Genomic DNA, 14,693 nt, shown 5'->3' with positions numbered 1-14,693 from the left:
TTAATTTATCTTTTTAATTTCATTTTATATCCCATCTACAGTTCATACACTAAAATAATTCTGAGATTATTTTAGAAAGGGATGCACACCAAGCTTTAGCTATCCTTCTAGCTAAAGGAACTTGTTACTAGAACTTGTTACCAACTGATCGTATGTACATGTATTGGTTAATATTCCAAGCAAGTGCAATTATAAGAAAAGCATGATGTAACCAGTGAAGAACTCAAAATGATAGAAGGAATTTGGATCCCTAAACCATACAGTTAGCTCTCCTCCAGCAAGAGATGAAAACCAAAAGTCATGTAATCAACAAGTTAATCAAGCTGACTTTCTGTTTATTATTATATCACAGACTTGATTTTAATGCCAGATAGCACAAATATAATTAATGCACTAATGTATCTCTTTCCAATTGCCCAATTATTCTCTTATGTCTTCTAGTATTGTTTTAATATTTCTTTTTTGGGTCATATAAATTTATTATTTTCATTCATAGTTAACCTTTCTCATGGCTCTCATAGTTGTGTTATTTCTTCCTTTACTTTTCCTAAATTGTGAGTGTGTGCGTGGAAAGCAGTGGGTATCCGACGCTATTTTCCACTTTCTTTTCATTGTGAATTTTCTTATTGTGGCCTCTGTCCATTTACTAACTTGACTTATTCACCACATCAACTCTGAATTTGTGTAGATTTATTTTGTACCTTTGGATTTCTAATTTCTTCATTTTATCTAATGTCATTGACTAGCCCCAACAATGTGTCACGTGGGAGTTACCAAGGAAAACTTTGTGTCTAGCTTCTAACAACTAAAAAGATGTTTTCCTCATCAGGTATGTGAACTTTGGGCTAATAGAGATGTATTTTTACATCTCAAAGATTGATATATTTTGGTGTTTTGAATAGTAATAGGCATTAAATCTTATAAATGCTTTTAGAGTCTGTTTCTATGAGAATAAAATGCATTTGCTCATTTGACTGGACTTGTAATGTGTTATTATTCTTATAGATTACTTGGGATATTAGAATTAATCTTTGTGTTTCATACTTTCATTCATCTATAAATCTATGTAGTCTTTATCAGACTTCATTACCAGTGTTTATTCACTCAGGAAAAACAGAGATGTATTCATTTTTGTTCCCTGTCTTGAATCCTTGAAATGCTCTGTAATGACTTGGTTGAATCCTTTATATAAGAAAACTGATTCTGCTGGGTTTATCCATTTCTTCTGCTTAAATTAGCTTAGTTGCATGTTTTCTTTCTATGTGGTCAGTCTTGGCAAATCACATTTTCCTATAAAACTATTGGCTTGAACCAGATTTTCAGAGTTATTCTCTTAATATTAGACAAAAGCATAACTATGTTTACAGTCTCACTGTAGTTCTGTAGTGATTTCCTTTTATTGTTTTCTTATATATTTGGATTATCTGATTCTCCTCCTGAATTCGGTGTTCTCTTAATTTACATTTAAGTCAACCTACGTCTCTGTTTGTTGTTTATTTTTACTTTGGGGGATTTTACTTTGGTGAGGCAGGGTCATGGTCAAGGTCCTCCTGCCTCAGCTTCCCTAGTTTTGGGTTACAGACAACAGAGATGCACCACCTCACCTAGTTCATTATATTCTTGATAAAATAGTGCCTTTTAGATGCACCCTTAGTTTACTCTTGCTTAATTAATCAAACCATTAACTTCAGATTTAATTCATAGTAATTTGTTTTCTGCGCTTTTCTTCATATTATTGTGTTGTTTTGTGCTATTATTTTAAGTTAGGTATCTAATTTGCTCCTATCTATCTATCTATCTATCTATCTATCTCTTCCCCCCACCCTCCATCTAAGTATCTAAAATGAAGAACTTTCCTTTGGTCACTTTTTGTTGTTGTATTTTACATGTCAACTTAAGTACATTTTAACTGTATTTAATAAATTGCTTAATTTTAGACTTGTTATTCATATCCTAGAAAAAGTTTTCCCTTTTAATTTGCCAGTTAAAAGATAGTTTTTACCATTTGACCTGGTCCTCGGATTCTATTTTTATTGTCTTGTGAAAAAAAATACTTACATTTCATAGTACATACGAGTATTTTTAGTCAATAACCTATCTAGTCAATTGTTAAAAATATTATCTAGATATATAGAGAAAAAGTGTAATCACCTTTTCTAGAGTAGTGAGTTTAAGATATATGCATCATATCTACCTGAAATCCAAACAACTTGCTTTTCTCTATATTCTCCTTGATACAACAAAGGCTGAAGGAGGAGAACGAGAGCTGAAGAGATGACGCATGGTAAAGCACTTGAGGCGCAGCTGTGGCCCCTGGGATCTGGACTGTCCAAATCCAGGGAGAAGCATAAAAACTGGGAAGTCACATATGTGTAGAGGCAGCCCGCAATCCAGTGCTCCTGAAGCAGAGACAGAAAAGTCCCCAAAGAAGCTGACTAAGTAGACCAGCTCCATCAAAAAGCTCCAGGTTCAACAACAGACCCTGCCTCGATATGCAAGATGAGAAAAAAATCACAGGACGCACAGATGTCAACATAGGTTGGACACACATGTGCTTTTACACTCATGTAAACATGGTATCCACATGCACATATATATATATATACATATATATATATATACATTCAAAAAGGAAGAAAGAAGAAAGGAAAGGGATGACTTGCAGACTTGTGTTGCATGTCTTTTGCTCCTGATACTTATAAACGTGGAGGCCATATTACTTCATGTGTACATAAGCAAACTTATCAAAAATTCACAAGGTGTCCTCTATGTAATAAATAATCTAACACCTTCCTGCTTTGTTTATTCCTGAATTCTTCCATTTGTATTATTAAGACAGCTAATTATTTAGTTCATTTGTTTAGTTTCTTGTTTATTTTGTGCTATTTTGGATTATTTGGGAGCACTGACTGATTGACGGGTGGGCTTAAGGGGTTTGCCTTCTCTAGTAAAGAATGGCTAGCCTATTACTTTAGTTTTATTGAACTACTTTGTTCACGTACCATATAAATTTTTAATCCACTCAGGAATTTCTCCTGTTTTCTAAGTGAACAAGCTTCATTTCCTTTAATTAATACAAGAAGTGCGCCTTAGATCACATTTTATTTTTATGTCCTACTTCTTTTTGTATGTGGTTTTTTAAATTTGGATTTTTATAATTGTGCCTAACTCTCGCAAGTCAGTTATGTTTTTACCAGAATATATGAATTCCTTATTCTAAGCAGAGATAAAATTAACGCTTTTCCTCTGCCCTGGGCACCTGCCTTTAGTTACTATCCCACTGTCTAGCCGGCTGGCTGGCTGTTCAGCTGCAGGTTTAAAGCAGTAGCAAAGGCTGCTCCCCAGCTCAGCATGCTCAGAGCCCTGGTTCAGTTGTTAGACGTGAAGAAGGAAGAAGAGGAAGAGGATGGGGAGGAGGGAGGCTGAAGGAAAGGAAGGAGAAAGATAGAGGAGGAAGGGGAAAGCTAAACATTTTTAGTGTTTGCCTTCCTACATTTTTAGTTGACCAGTTCTGGCCACACTGTCAGATTTAAAGGATGACCATTGATTAATATTTAAGGAGACTCTTGGCAAAACAGTTCTGCTGTCTACTTTCTCACAGATTTTCTCTAAGAAATTTAGAGCCTCTTGTACTGTCAGAACAGAGGGGACATGTCAGCGCTTTGCTTCAATCTGCCAATTTGTGTTTTGTTTCTGCTGGTGGGAGGCATGTGAGTCCCTGACTCTTCCTGAAATAATCCTACTCATCTTTTGGCTAACAAATTTATTCTCTAGAAGATTCCTCACAAAGAGCTATTCAAAAACTTTCCTTGAGGCTGCATAGATAGCTAAGTGGTTAAGAGTACTGGCAATTCTCCCAGAGGTCCTGAGTTCAATTCCCAGGACCCACATGGTGGCTCACAACTGTATATAGAGTATATATGGTTATATACTATAACTATAGTCCCATGGGATCCAATGCTTTCTTCTGGTGTGCAAATGTACATGCAGACAAAACACCCATATACATAAAATACATAAATAAATAAACCTTTTTTGATAAATTTGTTTTCAAAAAGCTATTTCCTCAAGAATTTTGTGCATTTTCATTAAGTTACTACACATTTATTGTATCTGACTGCAAATAAAATTATTGATATGCCTTTTTTCCTTTGATTATTGAGTATTGTGTCGTTATAGGATAAAATGGAGCTACGCTGTAAAGGAATTGAGATTTGCTTCAACCTTGGCATGCCAGTGTCGAAAACCCTTATTTATTTATTCATTCATTCATTCATTCATTCATTCATTTATTTGAGGTTTTTGAGACAGAGTTTCTCTGTGTAACAACAGTCTTAGCTATCCTGGAACTAGGTCTTATAGACAAGGCTGGCCTCAGACTCACAGAGATCCACCTGCCTCCACCTCCTGAGTGCCAGGATTAAAGGCGTACGCCACCACCACCTGGCTGGAAAATCCTTATATCTTATAAACTTACTTAGTGGAGTCCCCATGTTGACCAATCTAGGTCAGTGTTCTTTATTCATAGTGAAAACTTTTCACATAGCTCTATAAGTCATTTTTGTTCAAGTAAAATTTTATTAAATTTCATGGTTTAAATATTGCATTTCCATTTTATATGTTTTCACCTTAAAGTACACCAGTTGTACAAATACTGGAGTTCTTTTCCTTTTCACACTGTAATATTCTGTATAAAATGGTGTGTGTTTTTAATGTACATTTGTTTGGGTAACTTCTCTTATTTATCTTTTCCCAAAGCACAGTATGTTCCTCATTGTGCTTCTTACATTTTTATTCATTTCTTTGATGATTGAGTGGTCTCTCCTCTGTGACCTACCCGTTCCTATCTTGTCTTCCCACATTTTCTTGCTATCTCTTCCTTGAGTTCTTCTTGCATTTTCCTTTGCAGTTTTTTTTTTTTATTGACAGAGATGACTGGTGTGTTTCTCTTCCAGCCGACAGTGAAATATATGATCACAATGCTGTGCTTTGTTGCAGTATTCCTGGAGTAAAAGGTATTCCGTTGTTGGAAAATGTCTAATGCACTTTTGCTTTTATTCTTAAAAAAATTGTACTGATTTATTTTGTGCTCAACTTTTCCTTACTTGGTCATCCTTTAGATGCCTGGCCCTGCTATTTACCGGAAGCCTCTTTCTAAGTGGTTGTGTCTCTAGAGGATAGCTACACTAATGCCTCATAACAGAAACTGTGGTTTGGGAATACAATTCCCCTCGAAGCCTCTGCTGGTTCTCGCTACCTGCCATTGTCTGATGCACCTCTGTGATGTATCCCATGATGTATGCCAGCCACTCGGGCCAACTCAGTTCCCACAACCCACTTACTGTAGTTACTGGATGTAGTTTCTGCACTTCTAGGTCAATCCCCCACCTCTAGGGAAAACTGGGTATTCCTGAAATAGCTGCCCTCTTCCTACTGGTCACTTCTTCATGCATCATTTCTTCTGTTCTCCACTGATTTGGGTACCCACTAAGTTGCTGGAGAGATGGCTCAGCTCAGCAGTTAAAAGCACTTACTGCTCGTCCAAAGGCCTGAGTCTACTTTTCAGCATCCAAGTCCAGCAGCTGTAACTGTCTGTAACTACAGCTCAGGGGGATCCAATGCCATTGACTGCTTCAGGCTCACATCCAATGCCCTGATGCACACACACACACAAACACACACACACACATATAATTAAAAATAATCAAACACGTATACATTATATGTATATGCATATATTTACATACTCAGAGAAAGAGAGAGGGAGAATCTCATGATTTTACCTATTTTACCTAAAAAGGAATTTCCATTGATCTGATACTTTTATTTTATTTGTGTGTGTTTGATGGTGGTGGTAATTTTTGTAATTATGGCAAAAAAAAGTCAACTTTAAAAAAAAATCATATTCATTTCAGAGTCAGTAAGTCACCTCCATGTTCCTTCTCTCCCCCAGCAAGGCCCATCTTACATCCTGAGGTTATGTGCTCATCTTCTGATATATAGATCTTTCCTCAAAATATGTAAGATCCTGCTAAACTTGAACTCCTTAACCTCTTTGGGAGGCTTGTCAGCCACCAGAATCAAAGTTTCAACTCCTCCTCCAGCGTTCAGCTTCCCGGGTTCTGCTCCAGTCTGGTCTTTTCTTCCCACCTTCCCTGTTCACACCTGCCACTTATTCCATGAAAAATGTCCTTCGTTCCCCCCTACCTTTACATAAACACATCTCACCGCTGAGCCCCAGCTGGAAATAATTTTTCTCTCGCTCTGGACTCCTGAAATATTTTTTCAGTGCCTACCTTAGAGCCTTTGTCTTTCTCCCTGACAACGTAGTTTTATTCACATTTATTCACATTTCTTGTCTTCTCTCCTTGCATAAAGGCTCCAGAGAGAATAATTTTGCTTGATATATCCTAGTTTCCCACAAAACATCTAGCAGAGTGAACACACTCCATAAATACGTGTTGAATGAATGAGGTCACTCTCAGTAGTTAATAAGAACGGAAATAAATACTACTTTAAAGATTAATCATTTCCCTGAGCTTCTGGGACACCATCACTCCATAAAGTAAGGAATTAGAATTTCACTGTGGTTTGGTCCTTTGGTGAAATAGAATTTTAAAGGAACCATCTCATATTGAGGGGTTCAGTTCGCTGAGCCCCAGTTCTTTGTGGTCGTATGTGCCCATGCCCATACCTCCACAGCATGATTCTTCATGGCTGCTCAGGATAGCCTCTTATCTTTTTCTAGTTAAACTTTGACCAAGATCATCCCTCTCTGAAAACTCACACTACCCTTCAGGACCCAGAGACAGAGCTTCTGAGGAAGTCTTGGGGCAAATTTATTGACATGAATTACATAGCAATAACTAGCTTTGTATGTTACTTGAGTAAGTTTCTTATCTTGACAAGTAGATTGGATTCTTGGAGAGCAGAAATAATATCTCATATCTTGGTCCTAAACTAGAATAATAATAACAACCAATAGTATCACTTGGGGCTTCCAACAGCCTTTGTTAGCTCAACCAGCCACAGCTTTCTCAGAGGAAACCTCCATAGACTATCAAGTCAACTTCTCAGATACACACATTCTAAGGTCTTCTCAATGGCAAATCTTCACCAGCTCCTTCCCTTTAGACTTTGACCCTCTAGGGCTCAGGATTAGAAAAGCATTTTGGGCGAAGTTCTAATCCAGGCCATAGCCACTAGGGAATGAACCTGGAAAGCAGATTCTATACTGGGTTCTATAAGCATCAGCTGGCCCCGTTTTTCTAACCATCAAGAGGAACAGGGAAGGGACAGAGAGGAAAGACATAAGGAAAAGTGAACACAATAAAACAAGGCAGATCTTACCATGAGATAAAAGGCATGCACCCCCAACTCTGACTCAGGTTTACCCCTTAAGAAACCATCAGTATGTGAGCTGATCTTCCAGGTTCAAGGTGTACCTAGCTTCTTATGCTATTACTTTTCAAGGTCCCAGAGAGAGGAAAAAGTAAGTTGTAATTATAAAAGCAAGCAATGGAACTCCAGATTTGACAATATGTGAAGCCAGAGCATTTTGTGGCAAACATAAATCATGTGCCCTCCCACGGCGGTACTGGGGCAATTTTTTTCCCACTGGAGAAATGAAGATGAAGCTAAACTATGAGTGCCACCTGGTGGACAGTTTCACCACTGCACGAACCTCCTCCAAAGAGTGAAAGGTGAATGCTAAGCCTGAATAACATCTGCCTCTGTCTTTACCCTTACATTATCCTTGACACTGTGCTACTTCTTAGTGGGTGGGCACTGTGCCACTTCTTAGTGCACGGGAGCACTGTGCCACTTCTTAGTGCGTGGGGACACTGTGCCACTTCTTAGTGCGTGGGGACACTGTGCCACTTCTTAGTGCGTGGGAAGTTGAGGAATTTGCCTATGTCTAATCATCTGAGAACTCAGAAGTACCAGGTGACAGAATGCAGGGACACAGGAATAACTGGTAAGAAAGTAGATGGGATGAAGTTAGAGGGTACAGCAGAAAAGAAAAGCTTGATGTAGACACACGTATCTACACTCATTCATAAGGCAGTGCACACTCATTCACACATGCATAAAGCAGTTTGCCTTGCTCTGTTTCCTGCAACAAGTGGAATTTACACCCTTTCTTTTCCTGATGTCTTTGACCTTCAAGATTCCCCTTTGCTCTTGGGGAGGATTTTGGCCTGTGTAAATCCCAGGCTGGCACTAAAATCTTCCGGCAGGGAGTGTCTCCTGTGCTCTACCCTGGAATTGGCAGCCTGCCACAGACATCCCTGGAAAATAGTCGTTCACTCGTTCTACTTTCTGTCCTGGACTGTGACAGGGATTCAAACGTGTCACGCTAGTTTGAATTGCTAGTCAAGACAGCAGAAAGGGCTGGGACTGGACTCCGGGGTTCAGTCTTCAAAGCATTCCAGGCTAGCAGCTGCCGTTCTGACAAGCTCCTTGGTGAGGGGATCAATGAGACAGCATTTATCTTCCTGACAGAACCACCCTGAAGTGGCTGTTTGTTTTTGTGCTGCCACTGAAGTCGAGAAAGATGTGACTCAGATCTTGGGCTCTACCTTGGTGGCTTTGCAAAGGGGGAGATTTTCCTCACTACAGTGACAAAACTGAGGTCACCAATGGGGCAGGAGCCTTGGGGCTCCAATCCAGCCCTAGACAGAGGCCATGCCGGAGAGGGCTGAATGCTGCTCAGGCAGGAGCCCTCTCATTATGGAGTGTACTCTTGGCAGTCTTCCACGTGAACAGCCAGGACTGTGTGTCGGTGGGGAGTCATCGTCTGTGTAAGACAGACTCAAAGCACGTCCCTGCATAGCCTCTAACCAGCACTGTATGCTCTAAGTCACTTTCATCTGGCTCCCTCCGTTTTTCTCTATAAAATGGAGACTGTGTTACCTTCCATGTGGGATTTTTATAAGAATTCATGAATGAACACAGAGAGGCCCAGCCTCCCACAGGATTCAGTGAGTCCATAGCCCCAGCATAACCCCCAAACAGCCTGGCTCCAGGTTCAGAGGCAAGGAAAGAGACACACCCTGAAAATGGAGCCAGAGACAGGGGAAAAGACACTTTGACCCCAAACCTAAAGCCAGAGAAAAGTTTCCAGACCCTGAAATTTCAGGACCAAAACAATGCACTAAGTCCCTAGATTCAGAGATTATCAAAGATATTCACCCTGGTCCCAAAACTAGAGCCAAAAAGATAAAAAGAACCAAAGAAAGACACACTGTTTGGCCCCAGAATCAGAGCTATCTCTGCCCTGACACCACAAAACCAGTCAATTCCTGAACTGAAAAAAAACAAAAACAGAAACAAAAGCAAAACCAGACCAATCACTGGAAAACTGCAGTTCCCCTCACCCCACTCAGAGGCTTGGAATTCCCCTACATAAACCCCCTATTTTTGCTGCTTGTGGGGGACGGTGATGGTGTCTCTTCTGGCCTGTCCCTATTGCTGTTGCTGCTGTCCTTGCTACTGCTGTTGTTCGGACAGACAGAGGAACCTGAGTTAACTCACAATAAAGACTCTGCTTTTGCATCAGATATGGTTTTGTGGTGATGTTTTGGGGATCCATACTTTGGGCGTAACACACAGCAATGTCCAACACAAGCCAGATGCAGTATTAACACCCCTTCAATTATATTATATTTCTGTTCTGAATATGTTGCGTTTTAATAACACATAGTCACAATGGAAGTGAATCTCTTTGGACTTCAGAACTTTTTTAAACAAATAAAACATTTATTTCACTTTGAATTATTTAAAGAATTAACATTTAGCTGGGCAGTGGTGATACATACCTTTAATCACAATACTCAGGAGGCAGAGGTAGATGGATCTCTGTGAGTTTGAGGCCAGCCTGATCTACAAGAGCTAGTTGCAGTACAGCTAGGGATGTTACACAGAGACACCCTGTCTTGAAAAAATAAAGAAATTTAAAAAGAGAGAAAAAGAACTAGTCTTTGGGTACTTTGGTTCCAGGATTTCCCTAGTATTGTTTTAGAGACAGCATGATATCTCTACAAAACACACTTTGAAGGCTTTCTATAACCAAGCATTTGTTCTATCACTCCCAGACATGCACTATGTATGGTCAGCTGCTACCTTACTCTCAGACTTTGAAAAATATTGATCCACATAGGAAAGAGTGCACAGCAAAGGAAACAAGATGCCATGGCAATGATCTAAACAAACAAGATGGGGGGCTGGCTGCACGATGGCAAGAAAAGAGACTCTTAAAGAAGAGCACAGGAAGGATCTATGCCCTTGACGTGAAGACACGACTTTAAGACTAGAGTTAACTTATCGGGGATTGTTATTTACTGATTTTGTTTAAATTTTATTGCAGAAGTATATTTTACAACTAATAGCACCACAAGCTTTATACTATCCAAAAGGAATTAGTTTAATATTCTTACCAAAGTAGAAAGAATTAAAGACTTGTTTGGTGACCTTAGGCATCAAACGATGATATTTGCTAAATGCCCAAGCTTAATAAATTCTCCTGCTCTGCTTTCCTTGAATATTTTGTCTCAAAAAGTCTAAATTTATAAAGGATCTCATTTTGTTTCCAAAGTGGGCAGCATGCAGAGTCGGGACAAATTCAAATTCAGATGCCAAGGTTCACTGCTCTTTTGTTTTACTGAATGCTATGGGATATTCCAACCTTAATCATGACTTCGAAGGCCTCATGGTCACTGTTCTATGAGGCAGAGGCCCTGTGTCCTCACGGATAAAGACCGATGATACACAAGGACTGAATGTCCCACCAAACTGTGGGTTAGCACCCGCAGTTGCAGGCCATTTGGTTTACATTTTCAACAATATCTTTCCATTAGGACAAGAGCAGTCTGTGTCTGCCGTGCTCCTTGAGGTGAGGTGTGTTCTTCCAGCTTGGGTTTCTTAACATCTCAGGTTCATTATCTCCAGATAACCTGCCATGAAGTCACCCACCCGGTAACTGGAGAGCCATTCTGCCTGCCCTACACGAGGCCACTCATTAGATCTGCCAGTGTCTCCTTCTCAGCGACTGCGTATCTGCTCCACCCCCCCCCTCCAACCTCTGCCAGCTGGACTCTGAGAGCAACACTGGAATTGACCTTCTCAGCTCTCATCTCCCTCTTTTCTAATCCAGCCTCCACTGTCTTCACAGTAGCCATTCAGATAGGCACAGTCCCGCTTAAAATCTAGAGCAGTTGCATCTCCTCAGTGATGCCATCTCAAGCTCTGAGCACTTGCTGTTCCGATTTCACTTCCTCCTCCAACCTTCTCCTCTCTCAGAACCCCTACATCATCATATTTCCCAACACAGAACTGCTCCCAGTGTACCTCAGCAGCTCACTCCTCTTGCTTCTGTGCCTTTATTCGAGCACTTCAGCCTTGACTAACCAGCCAACTGCTTCTTTCTACAATGATCATCATCCCTCAGAACCACATCTGTGTGCAGTTATTTTTTTGGCTTGTGTACCCCAACAGTGCTAGACTGGTAACTTGTACTGTTTCCTCTGATAGTGTTTTTTCTTTCTTTCTCCTGCCCTACCTGAATGGTGACTTTAGGTCTAATTCTCTGCAAGACTCAAACCCATCTGATAATTCTCACACATATACCTCCATGCACACATGCAGGATAGAGAATTTGCCTCCTATCTGTTTTACCCCTGGTGGCCAGCACAGTTCCATGATACACAGCAACGATACAACAACTTCCAATTGCGTGAATGCATTTATAAGTCAAAATACGAGGTTGATTGGGCCCTGACAATTTGTAAGGAGTCACATGTGGCTTCATTTAAAAACTGCATGAGAACTTCAAACTATAGAAGATCAACGAAGCGCCTACCATAGAGGTATATAAACACTATCCAACCAATGGCATAAGCAACTGCGTTTATGATGATGATTTAGACTCTTAGAGAAAAAGAGCTTTAATAGTGTTTGCAAATCCAGCCTGCTTATGGCTAAGATGTGAGTCCGGTACATGTGTGTCCAAGTATTTCCAGAAACTGACTCTACCACCATGATCTTCTGAGGTATGCGGAATAGTTGCTACAAAATCATAAAACTTCAGGTCTGCAAAGGTTGGCATGGAGTCTGCCCTAGCCAAAGAAGAGCCTACCCTTGTGTACGGTATCATCTAGAGAGGATATGGGATAGCTCTTGTGTCCCCAATGTCTCTCACCCTTGGTCCACAAGCCTTGACCACACAAGACAGAGATAGTCTTGTGATGGAACTTCTCTGTTCTTATAAATGCCAATAGTCCCAAAAGAGCAGGAGGCATGGTAAACTCCCATTGGCCCATGTGTGAATCACTTTCTTCAGTGAAGGAGGTGGGGACCTTAGGGAAAAGACAGACAACTCTATCAGGGCACCACAGTTACCTCAATTCACCACTGTGCCAGTTCAAGTTCTTCACAGTATCTGCTTCTGGTTTTTATAGCAGAAGCCTTATGAGTTGGCCCGCTAAGCAAGACAGACTGAAGCCTAGAGGAGTTTATTTTATCTTATTTTTTTTTGAAACCTACAAGTCTCCTATGACTTCCACAAGGTTTTGAACCAAGTCTAGGTCCGAAAAGGTTTCAAAGTCAAGTAAATCAAACCTGGACAAAGTGTTCTGCTGAGCTACGTGCATCCAGTGTAAAGTGATACAGCTCTGTGATCTCTTTCAAAAGCATGATTGTTCTCGGCAGTTCCATGAAACTGTCATTTTCCCCCCAGAAGGCAGAGCAAGACCACTTTTCAGGAAATGATACCATCCGATTTATAAGCGAATGCGACTCCACTGCGCTCTCCCGGGTGCCCAATAAAGCTGATTTGCACTGATCTCCAATGATGCCCATGAATAATACATGACTAATGCACATTTCAAACATGTCCTGAATAACAGTTTAAGTAGAAATAGATGGTGTTATGTTATGTCTTCCAGGGCAAGGGTTCAAAGTGCACAGAAACCAAATTAAACAGATGAAGAAGGGTAGAGAGGGTTGGGGAGCTCCTCAGAGAATCAGGGCATTCATAAAAGGATGAGCTCATCAGAAACAGGCCCAGGTAGTCAGATCAGTCCTTTGCAGGAGGATTTTACAACAGTTCTGAGCCTAGTGCATCAATGAAAGCCTCATAACGCCACACAAAAAGCAAGAAGATTTTAAAGAAATTCTTAGTAATTATTTGAGAGTCACACACATTGATATTTCAATAATATAATAACCCTTCGCCATAATTTCTACCAGATATACCCTCACATTTCCTATATCTCTCAATTTCCCGTCCTCAATATTTTTTTTGATTTAATAATCCATGAACTCCTCTTGCTGCTATCCATATACACACGGATATGAGGCTACCCACTAGAGTGTGTCTGGCTACCAGGAGTCAAACCCTTAAGGAAAACTGATTATCCCTCCAGAACCATCAGCTGCCCATAACTACTGCTTGGGACTTCATGATGACCTTCTCAGTCCATGCTAGAGTCCTCACTGGCTTAATCTTGTGCAAGTAACCACAACTGCATGAGTTCATTCAATTTTTTATTTTTTTTATTTATTTATTTTTTTATTTTTTTGGATTTTCGAGACAGGGTTTCTCTGTAGCTTTTGGTTCCTGTCCTGGAACTAGCTCTTCTAGACCAGGCTGGCCTCAAACTCACAGAGATCCGCCTGCCTCTGCCTCCTGAGTGCTGGGATTACAGGCGTGTGCCACCATCGCCCGGCAAGTTCATGCAATCTTGACAAGACAGTAGATTCTGTTTGCTCTAGTCCTTCTCAACTCGTGGCTCTTATACATTTTTGCCTTCTTTTCTACAACTGTCTCTGAGCCTTGGAGGAGGAGTGTGACATAAATGTTCCATCTGGGCTGAGCACTCCACAGTCATCAGTGTATCAATGAAAGCTTCATAACGCCACACAATAAGCAAAAAGGTTTTAAAGAAATTCTTAGTAATTATTTGAGAGTCACACACATTGATATTTCAATAATATAATAACTCTTTGCCATAATTTCTACCAGATATACCCTCACATTTCCTATATCTCTCAACTCCATGTCCTCAATATTTTTTTTTAATTTAATAATCCGTGAACTCCTCTTGCTGCTGTCCATATATTCTTGACACCTTGGCTAATTGTCAGCTTCTATGCTAACCTCCGTCTGCTTCACAAGGAGACTTCTCTAATGAGGTTTGAGAGCTGTGCTAGGCTTTGGGAAGACATACACAAATCTAGAAAGCAGTGGATGGTCCATTTAGTGACATACTAGTACATTCACCTCTGGGGCCTGGGAGCTCCCCAACAATGGATTTTAGCTACATTCATAGTATGAAACATGTATTTTCTCATTTGGTGCAGGCCTTAAATGTAATCAGAGAGCAGTTGGTTACCCCATATTCTTTGTGTCGCTATTGCACCCAGGGGTATATATTGCCACCTCAGCCATCACTCAAATCCACAGGGTTCTTAGCTTGGTAAGACTGTCAGTGTGTTTTTAATCCAGCAGTCTGCAAAGCACCTTCCAGTACTATGGCAGCTAAGCAGCAAGGAGGAAGCTTCCTGTTCAATGCCAGCTTCATTTCTCCAAGTCCTTTGACCAATGCGTATAGCAACTTTAGCAGTATGGGATTACAGTAAAGTCCAAGTGGGAAGCCAAGAGCAATGACAATAGCCTACATAATTTCAGAGGG

The sequence above is a fragment of the Chionomys nivalis genome, chromosome 14 (assembly GCF_950005125.1).
Source record: "Chionomys nivalis chromosome 14, mChiNiv1.1, whole genome shotgun sequence".
In the NCBI taxonomy this organism is placed as follows: domain Eukaryota; kingdom Metazoa; phylum Chordata; class Mammalia; order Rodentia; family Cricetidae; genus Chionomys; species Chionomys nivalis.
Note: the sequence above shows the minus strand (reverse complement) of the source record.